Raw genomic sequence first — 14,890 nt, forward strand, 5'->3', positions numbered from 1 at the left:
TGATGAAACAATGTGTAACTAGATAGTGTTTATTTTGTATCTTGATTTCCCATTTTGTGCAACAAAGTTTATGGAATTTTCTTCTTCAAATATCTTCTTTCATCTTAAATATCATGTATTTTGGATTGTTAGCACATATTTAAACTTTGTTCTTCATTAGTGCAAATACATAATATTCTTTGTGTAAGATGTGTCATTAAATTGAACACATCCATGCTTAGAACAAAAATATTATGTTTTGCCTTATAAATAATGTTCATTGATTTATTTGTTATTTCATTAGATTGATTTACACTAAATGCTTTGAAATTATAACTTTGAAAAGTGAAGAAAAATCCTATCTTTTTAGAAATAATTTGTGCTTAAAATTATAGATTTATTTAGAAAATGATAGTTTGATTTATTTTAACTATCACTAAAACTTGAGAATCAATGTACTTATAAATATTATTGAACTTATATTTTGTGGATTCTAATCCTTAATAATCTTATTTTACCATCTTCATTTCTATTATTAATTTATGTTATATATATTGTCTTTAATTTCTTTATTAGTATCTTATATTTTATTTTTATTATACAAAAAACTCATCAATCTTTGGAACTAGGTTAGAATTTATTACTTTTGATTTAAAATAGTTTTCTTTTTTATTTTAGACAACTCCTTTGGGTTCGACCTCGTGCTTTCACGAAAACTATTCTATAAATACGATTCGTGCGCTTGCGAGTATAAATATTTAAACATACCCGTTTTGGGTCCATCATAGACTTCTTTGATCCAAGGGACAACCGCCTCGCGAGGGGCTGTGCAAAAATTAAGCCATCCTCGATTACTAAGCACATTGGTCACATAATCAGGATTTTCATCAGTGGGGAAAGCTCTTTCAAACCAAAAGTCATGCCCAATAAGTTTCCTGAATTTGTCGGCAGCCCTCGGGGATATAAACTTGGCAACAACAGGTGGTTCGTCGGCCACAACTTTTTCTTTCTATTGGCAACTTTTTTGCTGCGAGGCATAATTTGCAAGAACCAAAAGTACAACAGCCACAGATAGGTGGGATGCCCAAAGTGCCAAGACAAGGGTAATAGAGTACCTTATAGGAGCAGGACACCCTTGTGAATGCACTGGGTGGTGGCAAAATTGTCGTGAGACCCAAGGGAAGGCAAGGAGCTGTCCAAATCGCGATGTTGTGAAGACTTACGTAGAGGTATGGGTGGGTCTCGGTTGTGTGCAAGAGGGGGCCGTGGGTCGGGTTGGGTTGTGGGCCGTGGGTGGGTCGGCTGTGGTGGGGAACGTGGGTGGGGGCTCGTTTGGGTGGTGGGCTAGTGGGTTCATGAAGTGGGGCGACTGGGTGCGTGGGTTCATGGCTGGGGTTCGTGAGGTGGTGGGCTGGTAGGTTCGTAGGAGGCGGGGCTAGTGGGGTCGTGGCTCGTGGGTTCGTGGGTGGGGGGTCGTTTGGGTGGTGGGCTGGTAGGTTCGTAGGAGGCGGGGCCGGTGGGGTCGGGGGTCGTGGGTTCGTGGCTGGGGTGGGTTTCGTGAGGTGGGGTCGATGGGTTCGCTGGGTGTGGTGCCGACTGGGTTCGTGGGGTCGGGGTGTGGGTTCGTGGCTGGGGTTCGTGAGTGGCATGAGGCCGTGGGGTCGGTTGGGTCCGTGAGGTGGGGTCGGGGATCGTGGGCTGGTGGTGGGTTTCATGAGGTGGTGTGAGGCCGGTGGGTTCGGGGCTGGGTTTGTAGGAGGCGGGGTCGGTGGGGTTGTGAGGTGGTGAGGCCGTGGGTGAGGGGGCTGGGAGGTGTGGGTGGTGGCTGGGTGTGTTTCAGAGAAATGGGGATGATGAAGATGATGGGTTTAGGGTTTCAAAAATGGAATGGGTCAAATTTTTACTCTATGTGTCTTTTAACAACTTTGTTGCAACATCATAGAACTTTGCTGCAGCAAAGTTAAGTCAAAGAGCAAGACCAAAAATGTGTTTTGTTTTAATGTTGATGTTGCAACATCATGGAACTTTGCTGCAGCAACAGCCAAGTCAGAGAGCATGCTGAATTTTGATGTTGCAACATCATGGAACTTTGCTGTAGCAACGGCAAGTCAGAGAGCAACCTGAATTTTGATGTGCAACATCATGGAACTTTGCTGCAGCAACAACCAAGTCAGAGAGCATGCTGAATTTTGATGTTGCAACATCATGGAACTTTGCTGCAGCAATAGCCAAGTCAGAGAGCAAGCCCAATATGATGCTACATCACTCCAACTTTTCAACCCCTTTTTAATTCTATTTTTCTACAACCATAAGTACATTAAACCATCAAAATCCGATGTTCCAAAGAAATATATTATATACATACATATATATATTTTTCATATATTTCTTGTCTTCTCCTTTTTTTTTTATTTTTATTTTTTATTTATATATATATATATATAATATACATCTACATAAAACATGGGTTGCTCTACAATTAAATCTCAAAGTTCCACAGCAACCCGAGTTTTTACATATTCTTCAAGGATCCTCCAAGGAGATTGAGCACTTGTTTCCCTCAACCTCACCTCCCCAATAATGCTTGATCCTTTGGCCATTAACCTTGAATTCCCTTCCGGAGCCTTCTTCACGCAATTCCACTGCTCCATAAGGATGCACCTTAACCACCAAGAATGGGCCCGACCATCTTGACTTGAGCTTGCCTGGGAATAGTTTCAAACGCAAGTTAAACAACAAAACTCGCTGGCCTTCTTCGAACACCCTTGGCTGAATAGGCTTGTCATGCCACCTTTTTGTTTTCTCCTTGTAAAGTTTGGCATTTTCATAAGAGAGTAATCGCATCTCTTCCAATTCATTTAACTATAACATTCTCTTTTCTCCTGCAAGTTGCAAGTCCATGTTGAGTGTTTGAATAGCCCAATAAGCACGGTGCTTAAGTTCCACTGGTAGGTGACATGCTTTTCCAAATACCAACCGATATGGTGACATCCCCAATGGTGTCTTGAAAGCTGTTCTATAAGCCCACAATGCGTCATCTAATCTCTTGGACCAATCCTTATGGTTGGGACTCACCACTTTCTCAAGGACACCTTTTATCTCTCTATTAGACAACTCAGCTTGCCCATTAGTTTGGGGATGGTAAGCAGTAGCTATCTTGTGCCTCACATCGTATTTAGCCAATAAGCTAGCCAACACTTTGTTCACGAAATGGGTCACCTCATCGTTAATGATTGCCCTTGGAGTGCCAAAACCAGTGAAAACATTCTTCTGTAAGAACCTCATGACAACTTTAGCATCATTAGTGGGAGAGGCAATTGCTTCCACCCAATTTGAAACGTAATCCACAGCTACCAAAATGTACAAGTCGCCATAAGATGGAGGGAAAGGGCCCATAAAATCGATACCCCACACATCGAACAATTCAACTTCAAGAACATTAGTTAAGGGCATCTCATTCCTTCTGGAAATATTACCAACCCTTTGGCATCGATCACACCTCAACACAAAAGCATGAGCATCTTTGAATAAGGAAGGCCAAAAGAATCCACATTGAAGTACCTTAGATGCGGTGCGCGATCCCCCAAAATGATCACCACAAGGTGAAGAGTGACAATGATGCAGGATATCCTCCATCTCTTGCTCGGAAACACACCTCCTAATCATGTGGTTGACACATTGTTTGAACAAGAATGGCTCCTCCCAAAAATAATGCCTCACGTCATGCAAAAACTTCTTCTTTTGTTGGTTTGTCAAATCCGGAGGCAACAATCCACTAACCAAGTAATTAGCAAAATCCGCAAACCAAGGAACAACATGAGAGTGGTTGACCTCAAACAATTGCTCATCTGGAAATGTCTCTTTGATGGGCACTAGAACACTGGATCCTTTTTCACCTTCCACTCTTGGCAAATGATCTGCCACTTGATTCTCGACTCCCTTCCTATCTTGAATTTCCACATCAAACTCTTGAAGTAAAAGCACCCATCTGATTAAACGAGGCTTGGCATCCTTCTTCTCAATCAAGTACTTTATAGCGGAGTGATCTGTGTATACTATTACTTTGGTGCCCACCAAATAAGCCCGAAACTTGTCAAAGGCAAAGACAATAGCCAAGAGTTCCTTTTCCGTCACTGTATAATTAAGTTGAGCACATATCAAAGTGCGGCTAGCATAATAAATGGAGTGAAATATCTTGCTTCTTCGCTACCCCATAACAACTCCCACTGCATAGTCGCTAGCATCACACATTAATTCAAAAGGCAAGTCCCAATCTGGAGCTACAATTATTGGTGCTGAAATCAATCTCTCTTTCAACTCTTCAAAGGCTTTCAAACATGCTTCATCAAAGTGGAATGGCACCTCTTTCTCCAATAGGTTGCAGAGAGGCTTAGAGACCTTGGAGAAATCTTTTATGAATCGCCTATAGAACCCGGCATGCTCAAGAAAACTTCTAATATGCTTCACCAAAGTAGGAGGAGGGAGCTTCTCAATAACTTCAATCTTAGCTCGGTCAACTTCAATTCCTTGCCTTGATATCTTGTGGCCCAAAACAATACCTTCCTTAACCATAAAATGGCATTTTTCCCAATTAAGAACAAGGTTTGTTTCTTCACATCTTTGCAAAACCTTGGTCAAGTTGCTCAAGCAATCGTCATATGAATCACTGAAAACAGAGAAGTTATCCATGAATACCTCTAGGAACTGCTCCACCATGTCAGTGAAAATAGCCATCATACATCTCTGAAATGTGGCAGGTGTGTTACATAGACCAAAAGGCATCCTTCGAAATGCGAAAGTACCATAGGGACAAGTGAAAGTAGTCTTGTGTTGATCCTCTGGAGCGATTGCAATCTGATTGTAACTAGAGTGGCCATCTAGAAAACAATAGTACTCTCTCCCTGCAAGTCTGTCTAACATCTGATCAATGAAGGGAAGAGGGAAGTGATCTTTTCGAGTAGCCTTGTTCAGTTTTCTATAGTCCATGCAAATTCGCCACCCTGTCATGGTTCTAGTAGGAATCAGCTCATTGTCTTCATTTTCCACTACTGTAATCCCACCTTTCTTTGGCACACACTGGACAGGATTGACCCATGAGCTGTCAGAGATGGGATAAATAATACCTGCATCGAGCCACTTGATAATCTCCTTTTTCACCACTTCTTTCATGATAGGATTTAGCCTTCTTTGCCCTTCAATAGACCATTTTTCATTGTTTTCTAACAGAATCTTATGCATGCATAGAGAAGGACTAATGCCCTTTATGTCTGCAATGGTCCACCCAATGGCCTTCTTGAACATCCTCAATACATCCAGCAACTTTTCTTCTTGCTCCATACTTAACTCAGCTGAAACAATCACAGGTAAGGTGGAAGACTTACCCAAATAGGCATATCTTAAATGTGAGGGTAAAGCTTTTAATTCCAACTCCAGAGGCTCTTCCACTGATGGTTTATGGGTTGTGAAAGACCTTGAAGAGAGCTCCAAAGATTCAAAATGCTTTCTTGTATGCAATCCTTCTGAGCTAGCTTCTATCCAAGCCAAGTATTCATCCTCATCCTCTGCATGTGAATCAAACATCAAGAGTCTCTCTAGAGGATCATCAAAATTGTTTTCTAATTCCTTTGAAGCCAAAGAATCTACCATTGAAACCACAGAACACTCTTCGACCTCATATGGAAATCTCATAGCCTTGAAAACATTGAAAGTCACCTGTTCATTTTGAACCCTCATAGTAAGTTCACCCTTTTTCACATCAATCAGAGTTCTACCAGTAGCCAGAAAAGGCCTCCCTAGAATGATTGGTACCTCCCTGTCTGCCTCATAATCCAACACAATGAAATCAACTGAGAAAATGAACTTATCAACTTTTACCAAGACATCCTCAATCTTCCCATCTGGATAAGCAAGAGATCTATACACAGTTAGGCATACACAGACATAGGCATCAGATTTATACTAGCACCCAAGTCACATAATGCCATGCCACAATAAGAATTACCAATGGTACATGGAATGGTAAAACTCCCAGGATCTTTCATCTTCGGTGGCAGCTTGTTTTACAAGAATGAGCTACATTCCTTGGTAAGAGCCACTGTCTCAAATTCTCCTAACCTTCTCTTCCTTGTAAGAATATCTTTCATGAATTTTACATAGTTAGGCATTTGCTCAAGTGCCTCTACCAGTGGGATGTTGATATGCAACTGCTTCAACATATCTAGAAACTTCTTGAATTGAGAATCCAACTTTTGCTTCTGAAAACGTTGAGGAAATGGAGGTGGCTTCTTTGAAATTGAGCTTGCTGGTTGACAATGCTGCGGTATCCCTGCAGTATCCTGGACAGAGGTAGATTTTTGTGCACTAGGAAGTTCAGCATCCTTTTGGAATTCCTCATTTATTTGGATTGAAGAGGGCTCACCCTCATGCCCAGACTCGGTCTTGTCCTTCTCCAACTCCTTTCCACTCCTCAAAGTGACAGCTTTACAATGTTCCTTCCCCATACTCCTTGGATTCTCGGTATCATTTGGCAGTGTACCGTGGGGTCTATTTCTGTAGAGTCCAAGAATTTTACTTAGCTAGTTAGATAGTAGTATTATAGTATTTATAGTATTATCTTTATAACTGTGGATTTTTGGTTCAGACCGAGATTTATTTGGACACTCATAGTAGTACTTGTAGATTTTCTAAGTTTAACCTATAGTTTAAGAATATTAATTTTAACCTAAGGTTTGATTAATATGACTGATATTAGGGATAATATTTATTATACCATAAGGTTTAGATGAGAACCAATAGAATTTTAAGCACATGTTATGTATGGGTGATTAAGGATTAAGTATTTTGAGGATTAAATTTAATAAGGGTAAAGTTTGAATGCTCTAAGGTCAGTCAGCAGCTTTGAATACGTTTGAGGGCTTAGTCAAGGCTGTTTACTCAATTTGAATTAAGCTAAAAATGTGTAATTTCGTGTTTAAATAATCAGCGTGTGCCGATATATCGCAGCTATAGGGGGCGATATATCGCAGCACGTAGATACGGAAAACACGAAACGATGCACGACTGCCTCGGGCATACTGGCCCAGGCGATATATCGCCTACAGGGGGCGATATATCGCCCCTCTCAGCTTATTTTGAAAGTTTTTGAATTCTTTTTCCATTCAACCTCTTGATAAGTCCAGCACCTTTTTGAACGAGTCTTCAGCCTCTGCTGAATGATTATTCAAATTATTTTCACCTAAAAAGCCATTATTTTTATTCAAGTAAAATTAAGATCCTTTCATTCCTAAACTCTATAAATAGGACCTAGTACTCAGCCATTATTCACCTCTTACTCTAAGTTCAGAGGCTGCAAGTTGCTAAGTGAGTGTAAGAGTTAAACACTTGGGTGGGGAAATCATAAGCTTATCAATCACTTGGGGAAGTAAGGTTTCATAGTATTTCGGTTCGAGGTTTAGATTGGTTTTACAAGTCTTCAAGGTATTTCCACACTCTAGTTCATTGGTATTATGTTATTTTCTTTCTCATAGTCTTCTACTCAGTCTTCTAACCTTAATTCTTATTTTGGTTAGGAAATCTAAGAACTTGCACATAAGTTTTTGGTAAGTATGTTTCTCAATGGTTTAGTCCTTCCATTCCTTTCATTTCCTTTTCTTCATTAGACTCTCCCTTTCATAATGGTTATTAGGGGTGTTCCAAAGTCCCAGCGCTGTCCTCTTATCCTAGTATTTTGGTAAGGAAAATAGGATAGAATCTATATGTTATATGCTTATGTTATCTTATGTTTCTTATTTTATGATAAGTGTTATAATATGTATGTTTGTAGGCTTGGGCATATGACCCATATGACTAACAAGCCCCAAATAGATTATGGGCATATGACCTGCTTAGCTAGTAGGACCCCACTAATCTAATGGGCATATGACTTGTTTAGTCTATGGGACCCCAAGTAATAATGGCCATTATAGTATGTGTATGATATAAGTGTAATGTAATGTTATGTTATGTTCTTTTTATGTTTCTTATGGAATTTATGTATATGAAATATGTGTTCGATTTTCCTTGCTGGGCATTAGGCTCATTCCTTTTTTTTTTTTTATATGTGCAGGAAAATAGCTATAGTGGCGGTAAGGTTCGTGGATGCTTGGAGAATGTGTATCGATGATGAATGGATTCAAGGAGTCGAGAGTTCGATTTTCGAGGATGTAGTCTTGTTTTTTATGGTTTACATGTATTTTTCCGCACTTGCTATGTAACTCCTTTTTATTTTAAATTATGTTTTGTTTTTTGAAATGGGATCCCATATCCTACTTGACATTTTATGTAAGTAACTCTTATTTTTACAAGTTTCCTAATAAAGTTATGGTATTTTCGCAATGTAAGTTTTATTAAGGATTAGTATGTATAGTTTCGTTAATGGTCCAAAAGTCTAGAGTAGTTGGGTCATTACAATTTCTAAGCTCATTAGCTAGTTGCCCAACTTGGTTTTCTAAGTTCCTCAATGAAGCCGCTTGGCTCTGAATCATGGCTTCATTCTTCACTATGTATTCCTTCAACATGCTCTCAAGAGAGCTAGATTGCATTGTCTGTTGTTGTGGTGCTTGAGGGGGGTGACCCGGTGGAAAATTTGGTCTTGGAGGCATTGAAGGATTATTAGGGCCAGCTCCTTGATTACTCCATGAAAAATTGGGGTGTTGCCTCCATGATGGGTTGTAGGAATTAGAATAAGGACCATTCCTATTTTGGTTCCCCATATAACATACAGCTGTCGGATTAGAGGGACAGTTATCAAAAGTATGACCCTCACCACAATACACACAAGAAATGCTCTCCATTTGCCCCATTTGTGTCCCCATAGGTTGTCCCATTGATTGATTCATCCCCATATTCATTGTCTTGAGCATATTAGAAATAGAAGACACTTAGGCCGCCAAAGAAGTGATGACATCTACATCATGAATACCGGCCACCTTTCTACTGGTAGACAATCTAGAAGTGAGCCACTGATAGTTGTTGTTGGATATCCTCTCAAGGATTTCATATGCCTCATTATAGGACTTAGCAAGAAGAGCCCCATTCGCTGAAGCATCAACCACCATCCTAGTATGAGCGTTAAGACCGTTATAGAAGGTTTCCATTTGGATGCAATGAGGAATGCCATGGTGAGGGCATTTGCGTAACAACTCCTTAGACCGCTCCCATGCCTCATATAAGGATTCTTCATCGAGTTGTTGAAATGAAGTAATCTCATTGCGAAGCTTGGCATTTTTAGTGGGAGGAAAATACTTCATCAAGAACCGCTCAGCCAACTCTTGCCAAGTACTCACGGAATCAGATGGCAATGAGTTCAACCAAGCTTTGGCTATATCTTTCAAGAAGTATGGGAACAACTTTAGTCTCAATGCATCCTTTGTTACTCTGGGCAGCTTGAAAGAGTCACTTACTTCAAGAACAAGAGAAGGTGAAGGTGAGGATCCTCGGTTGGCATCCCACTAAATTGGCCCACAGTTTGAAGCATCTAGAACATGACTGGCTTCAATTCAAATTGTGCTGCCTGAATTTCTGGTCTGACGATGCCTGGATTGAGCCCATTGAAGAGGGGGAGAGCATATTTCCTGATAGCATGGTCTCTGTCATCAGCCACAATAACTGCATTTTGCCCATTGTTGGCAGCTACTCCCCCTTGAGAACCTCCTGCTGTATTTACTGGTGGATCATGAGCGACTCCTGGTAGAGGAGCAGCCGTCTGGGCAGCTCCCTGTTGAGCCCCTTGCTCAACATCCATCATTACTACTTCCCTTTTTGACTTTTGTATTCTTCGCCTTCTTCTAAAAGTGCGCTCGATTTCTAGATCAATGGGAAGTATTTTAGGGTCTTGATTCTCGTTCATACAATGTATAAACCTGAAATTTGCACGAGAATCACCCAAGTTAGCACAAAAGAAAGAAAAATTAAACCAAATTGCAAGATAATCAACTTTACAATAATTGAATTTAAGCAATCCCCGACAACGGCGCCAAAAACTTGTTGCGGATTTTCCTAAGTGTGTGCAAGTGTACACAATCGTTGAACAAGTAATATAATGAAAGTAATTTTTATCGTCTTTTCAAGGATTGGAAAACAAATATTGTAAAAAGCATCATCAAACAATTTGGGGTACAATTAACTATCCCTTTTTTTTTAATGACTAATCAATTAAACTAAAGGACAAAAATAACTAAACAAGATAATTAATTTAGGCGTTTAACAATAAAGCTGGAAAATGAGAAATTGCGATTGCTATGATGATAAAAGTTAGGCATATCAAATCCCCCTAATTTATAGTTTTGCCCCTGATGTTGCAACAAAGTTCATAGCAAAGTTCTCTTGTAACTAGGATTTCCAATTTAATGCACATGCCATTTTACCAAATGCTCATGTTAAAATTCCATCAATTAGATTCACATATTCCTATGCTAAATTTAATTTCAAGAACATAATTCCCAGCATCAATCCTTCAAGTTTGCTAGGTGAATAAAATATTCCTAAGTTATTCACTAATCAATACAAAAGTATCAACATGCATCAATCAAGCATTTCCACTAATTTTTACCCTTCCGGAATTTAAAACTAGCTTGTCTCTCACATAAGTTGATCATTCTCAAGCAAGAGATTTGCACAATAAAAATAGCTCAATTGAACAAGAGAAAAATTTCATAAAACAGTCAACAATTTGGGGGCAATTACAAATTAGGGTTCATCAATATCCCTAACACAAATAATTGAAGTCATAGTAAAAATATCCAAGCCACCACAATAAATATTCAGCATTATCTCAAGAGTTCAAGGAAGGAAGAAAAATAAAATAAAATTCTATGAAAGTTGAGTTTAGAAAAATAAGCCAAATTGATAGAGATATTCTCTTCTTGTCTTCTAACTCCTAATCCTATTCTTCTTCTAGCTTCCTTCTCTTTCCTCTTCTCTTCTTGATGATTCAGCTCAAAGAAATTCAGAGAAGACCCCTTCAATGGAGCTTGGGTAGCTGGTTCTCTTCTTCTTTCTCTATTTTCTTGGGTGAAGAAGATAATATCTTTTTGGGCTCACAAAGGGTATAAACCCTCTCCTTCTCTCTCTACACGTGGGGGACAACATTCTACTCATTTTCAGAATTTTTGCAGCTCCTTTCCACCTCATCTAAGTACATGCCAAGTGTGTAGACTTTATGTTGCTGACTGTCCACACTTTGCTGCAGCAAAGTTGACTGATGTTGCAATAATTGCCAGAATTTCAGCTCTAATATGATTTCCTTACACATGCTTCACTAAGCTTTCCAAGCACCCTCTTGCTATGCCTTCAAAATAGATACCACCTTTTTAGAACATAATTCCATTATTTTCCAGAAGAGTTATCATTAATTAAAACAAATTACACAAACAAAGTTAAGAGACAAAGTGACTAAAACCACACAATAACAGCACAAACACCTATTTCACCTAACTTTTTAAGTCCAAAAGCTCAATTAATAACTCTAAAATATAGAGTTATCACTCAGCAACGCAGACCGCATATCTTGTGTTTCGTCCTTCCTTAAGAAAGATGCCAGGATATGGTGGGACTTAGTCCAGCAGACACATGATGTTGCCACCATGACTTGGACTCGGTTTGTGGAGCTGTTCCACAAAAAGTGCTATAATTCGGCTGTGCTCACTTAAAGAGTTGAGGAGTTCGCTGGCCTAAAGCAAGGAAGTTTATCAGTGGCAGAGTATGCTCGGCAGTTCGACCGTTTTGCTAAGTTCGCACCGGAAATAGTTCCAACTGACTATATGAGGGTGTCTAAGTTTGTTAGTGGACTTCAACCGAAGATCGAGCTAGGGGTTAAGTTAGCAAACCCAGGAAATACTATTTATGCCAATGTTCTAGAAACAACAATAGAAATGGAAAGGCTACAGGCGAATGTTAGTAAATAGGAGGCCAATAAGTCTGAGCCTAAATAGCTAAGTCAACCTCAGAATGGTCGGAACAACCACAACAACAACAACAATCAGTCCAACAACAATAACGGTCAGAAAAGAAGGCATCTTTACAATAAGCAGTCCGACAACGATAAAAGGGCACGGACGAATAATGGAAGTAATAGGCCGGGTTATGTAGAATACCTGCAATGTGTTAAATGTCAGAGGAAACTTCCTAGTGAATGCCGAGCAAACACCAAGGGATGCTACAACTATGGTCAGGAAGGACACCGGAAGAGAGACTGTCCCCAGCTCAAGCCAGAGGGGAAAAGGAAGACAAGATGGTTTCTGCTAGGGTATTTGCTTTAACCCAAGGAGAAGCAGATGCTAGCAATAAAGTGGTTACAGGTCAGGTTTCTATCCTCAATAATATATGTTCTATATTATTTGATTCGGGAGCCACTCATTTGTATATCTCGTTAGGAATGATAGAAAAACTAGACAAACCTTGTGAAAGATTTAGAACTAGGTTTGTAACAGAGTTGCCTTCGGGGAAAAGTAGTTCTATCATCACATATAGTACGAGGTGTACCAATCAAGATTGAGGACATAGAACTAGAAGGAGACCTGATAGAACTAGAGATCAAAGACTTCGACGTGATACTAGGAATGGACTGGCTAGCAAGGCATGGCGCAACCATCGATTGCAAATTCAAGAAGGTGACATTCAAGACTCCCAATGGCCAGAGACTGTGCTTTATGGGACAAGTTTCAGAACTACGCACACCGTTAATATCATCTCTCAAAGCTCAAAGAATGATATGAAAAGGATGTCAAGCATTCTTAGCCAACATCACAGATGTGGTAAAGGAAACACCACTAAAGGTTGGAGACGTCCACATTGTAAAGGAATTTCCAGAAGTATTTCCTGACGACTTACCAGGGTTGCCGCCGACTCGGGAAATTTACTTCACAATCGAATTAGTACCAGGCACCAAGCCTGTCTCCAAGGCACCATACCGAATGGCACCTACCGAACTTAAGGAGTTAAAGACGCAGCTACAAGAACTCCTAGACTTGAGTTTTATTAGACCAAGCCACTCACCATGGGGAGCACCGGTGCTATTTGTGAAGAAAAAAGACAGAAGCATGCAGATGTGCATAGATTACCGTGAACCGAATAAGGTGATGATTAAGAATAAGTACCCACTACCCCGAATTGATGACTTGTTTGATCAACTCTGAGGTGCGACCGTGTTTTCAAAGATTGATTTACTGTCTGGGTACCATCAGCTCAAGGTATGGGGAGAAGATATTCCTAAGATAGCTTTTAGAACTCGTTATGGGCATTACGAGTTCTTAGTTATGTCATTTGGTCTTACCAACGCTCCAACCGCGTTTATAGACTTAATGAATAGGGTCTTTAAGGACTACTTGGATAAATTCGCTGTATTGTTCATCGATGATATCTTGGTGTACTTAAAGGACGAAGTCGAACACGAGGAACATTTAAGGTTGATCTTATTACAACTAAAGAAGCATCAACTTTACGCTAAGTTCAAGAAGTGAAAATTTTGGCTTTCGCAAGTAGCATTCCTCGAGCACATAATATCCAAAGACGGAGTTGCAGTAGACCCATCTAAGGTAGAGGCTGTAAGGTAGAGGCTGTAAAGGATTGGCCAAGACCAAAGAACGCATCAGAGGTAAGAAACTTTCTGGGATTAGCAGGTTATTATCAGAGGTTTGTAGAGGGATTTTCTAAGATAGCCACTCCGCTTACCAACCTAACCCAAAAACAACAAAGGTTCAACTAGACTGATAAGTGTGAAGAAAGCTTCTAGTTGCTTAAAGATAAGCTGTGCTCAGCACCAGTACTCTGTGTACCGACACCCAGCGACAAGTTTGTAGTCTACTGCGATGCGTCGAAGCAAGGGTTGGGTTGCATGCTAATGCAGAATGACAAGGTGATAGCCTACGCCTCAAGGCAGCTGAAAGAGTACGAGCAACGCTATCCAAGTCACGATATGGAGTTGTCCGCGGTGGTTTTTGCGTTGAAAATCTGGCGCCATTATCTTCACGGAGAACGGTTTCAGATTTATATGGACCATAAAAGCTTAAAGTATTTCTTCACTCAGAAAGAGCTCAACATGAGGCAGCGCAGGTGGTTAAAACTAGTGAAGGAATATGATTGCGAAATCCTATACCACCCGGGAAAGGCAAACGTAGTTGCTGATGCGTTAAGTAGGAAGAGTTATGGATGTCTAGCAGTACTAGTCGGAATAGAAAAGCCGCTACAGCAGGAGTTGATCAGTGCCGGAATAGAATTAGTCATCAGTAAGCAGGCTAACTTGTCTATCCAGTCAAGTCTATTAGAAGATATACAGATCGGGCAAGGGCATGATGACACATTAGTGGCATAAATGGATGCAGTTAGAGAAGGGAAGGCCACATATTTCTCAATATCAAGCCAAGGGTTACTGAGATATAAGGATCGGGTATGCGTACCAAATGATCAAAGGATTAAGATGATGATTTTAGAAGAAGCGCACAGTACCCCGTACTCAGTTCACCCAGGGTCCACCCTAAGTGTTCCTTCAACTTGGTAAAAGCATCCTCACATTCTCCATCCCAAGCAGACTTTTTGCTCCCTTTTAGGATGTTGAAGAATGGGAGGCACTTGTCCGTAGACCTTGAAATGAATCTATTAAGGGCTGCCACTCGTCCCGTTAGACATTGCACCTCCTTCTAGTTCTTGGGTGGACTCATTTCTATTAGGGCCTTTATCTTATCAAGATTAGCTTCAATGCCTCTAGAGTTGACCATGAAACCAAGAACTCTCCCGAGGAGACACCAAAAGAGCACTCGAGTTCCTGTTGAGTTCTGCAGAATTTTTGGTCTTCACCAACATATTTTCAACATATACTTCCATGTTCCTTCCTATCTAGTTGGCGAACATTTTGTTCACCAACCTTTGATAGGTGGCA

At 40.3% G+C, this 14,890-nt stretch overlaps 1 non-coding gene across 1 annotated transcript; it reads left to right on the forward strand.

Annotated features, from left to right (window-relative positions):
- The first annotated feature begins 9,129 nt into the window (after positions 1 to 9,129).
- LOC133792958 (small nucleolar RNA R71) lies at positions 9,130 to 9,236 on the forward strand. The gene has a single exon (XR_009874417.1). It is a non-coding gene; the product is annotated as a small nucleolar RNA R71 (small nucleolar RNA).
- Positions 9,237 to 14,890: the final 5,654 nt, after the last annotated feature.

The sequence above is a fragment of the Humulus lupulus genome, chromosome 7 (assembly GCF_963169125.1).
Source record: "Humulus lupulus chromosome 7, drHumLupu1.1, whole genome shotgun sequence".
NCBI lineage: Eukaryota > Viridiplantae > Streptophyta > Magnoliopsida > Rosales > Cannabaceae > Humulus > Humulus lupulus.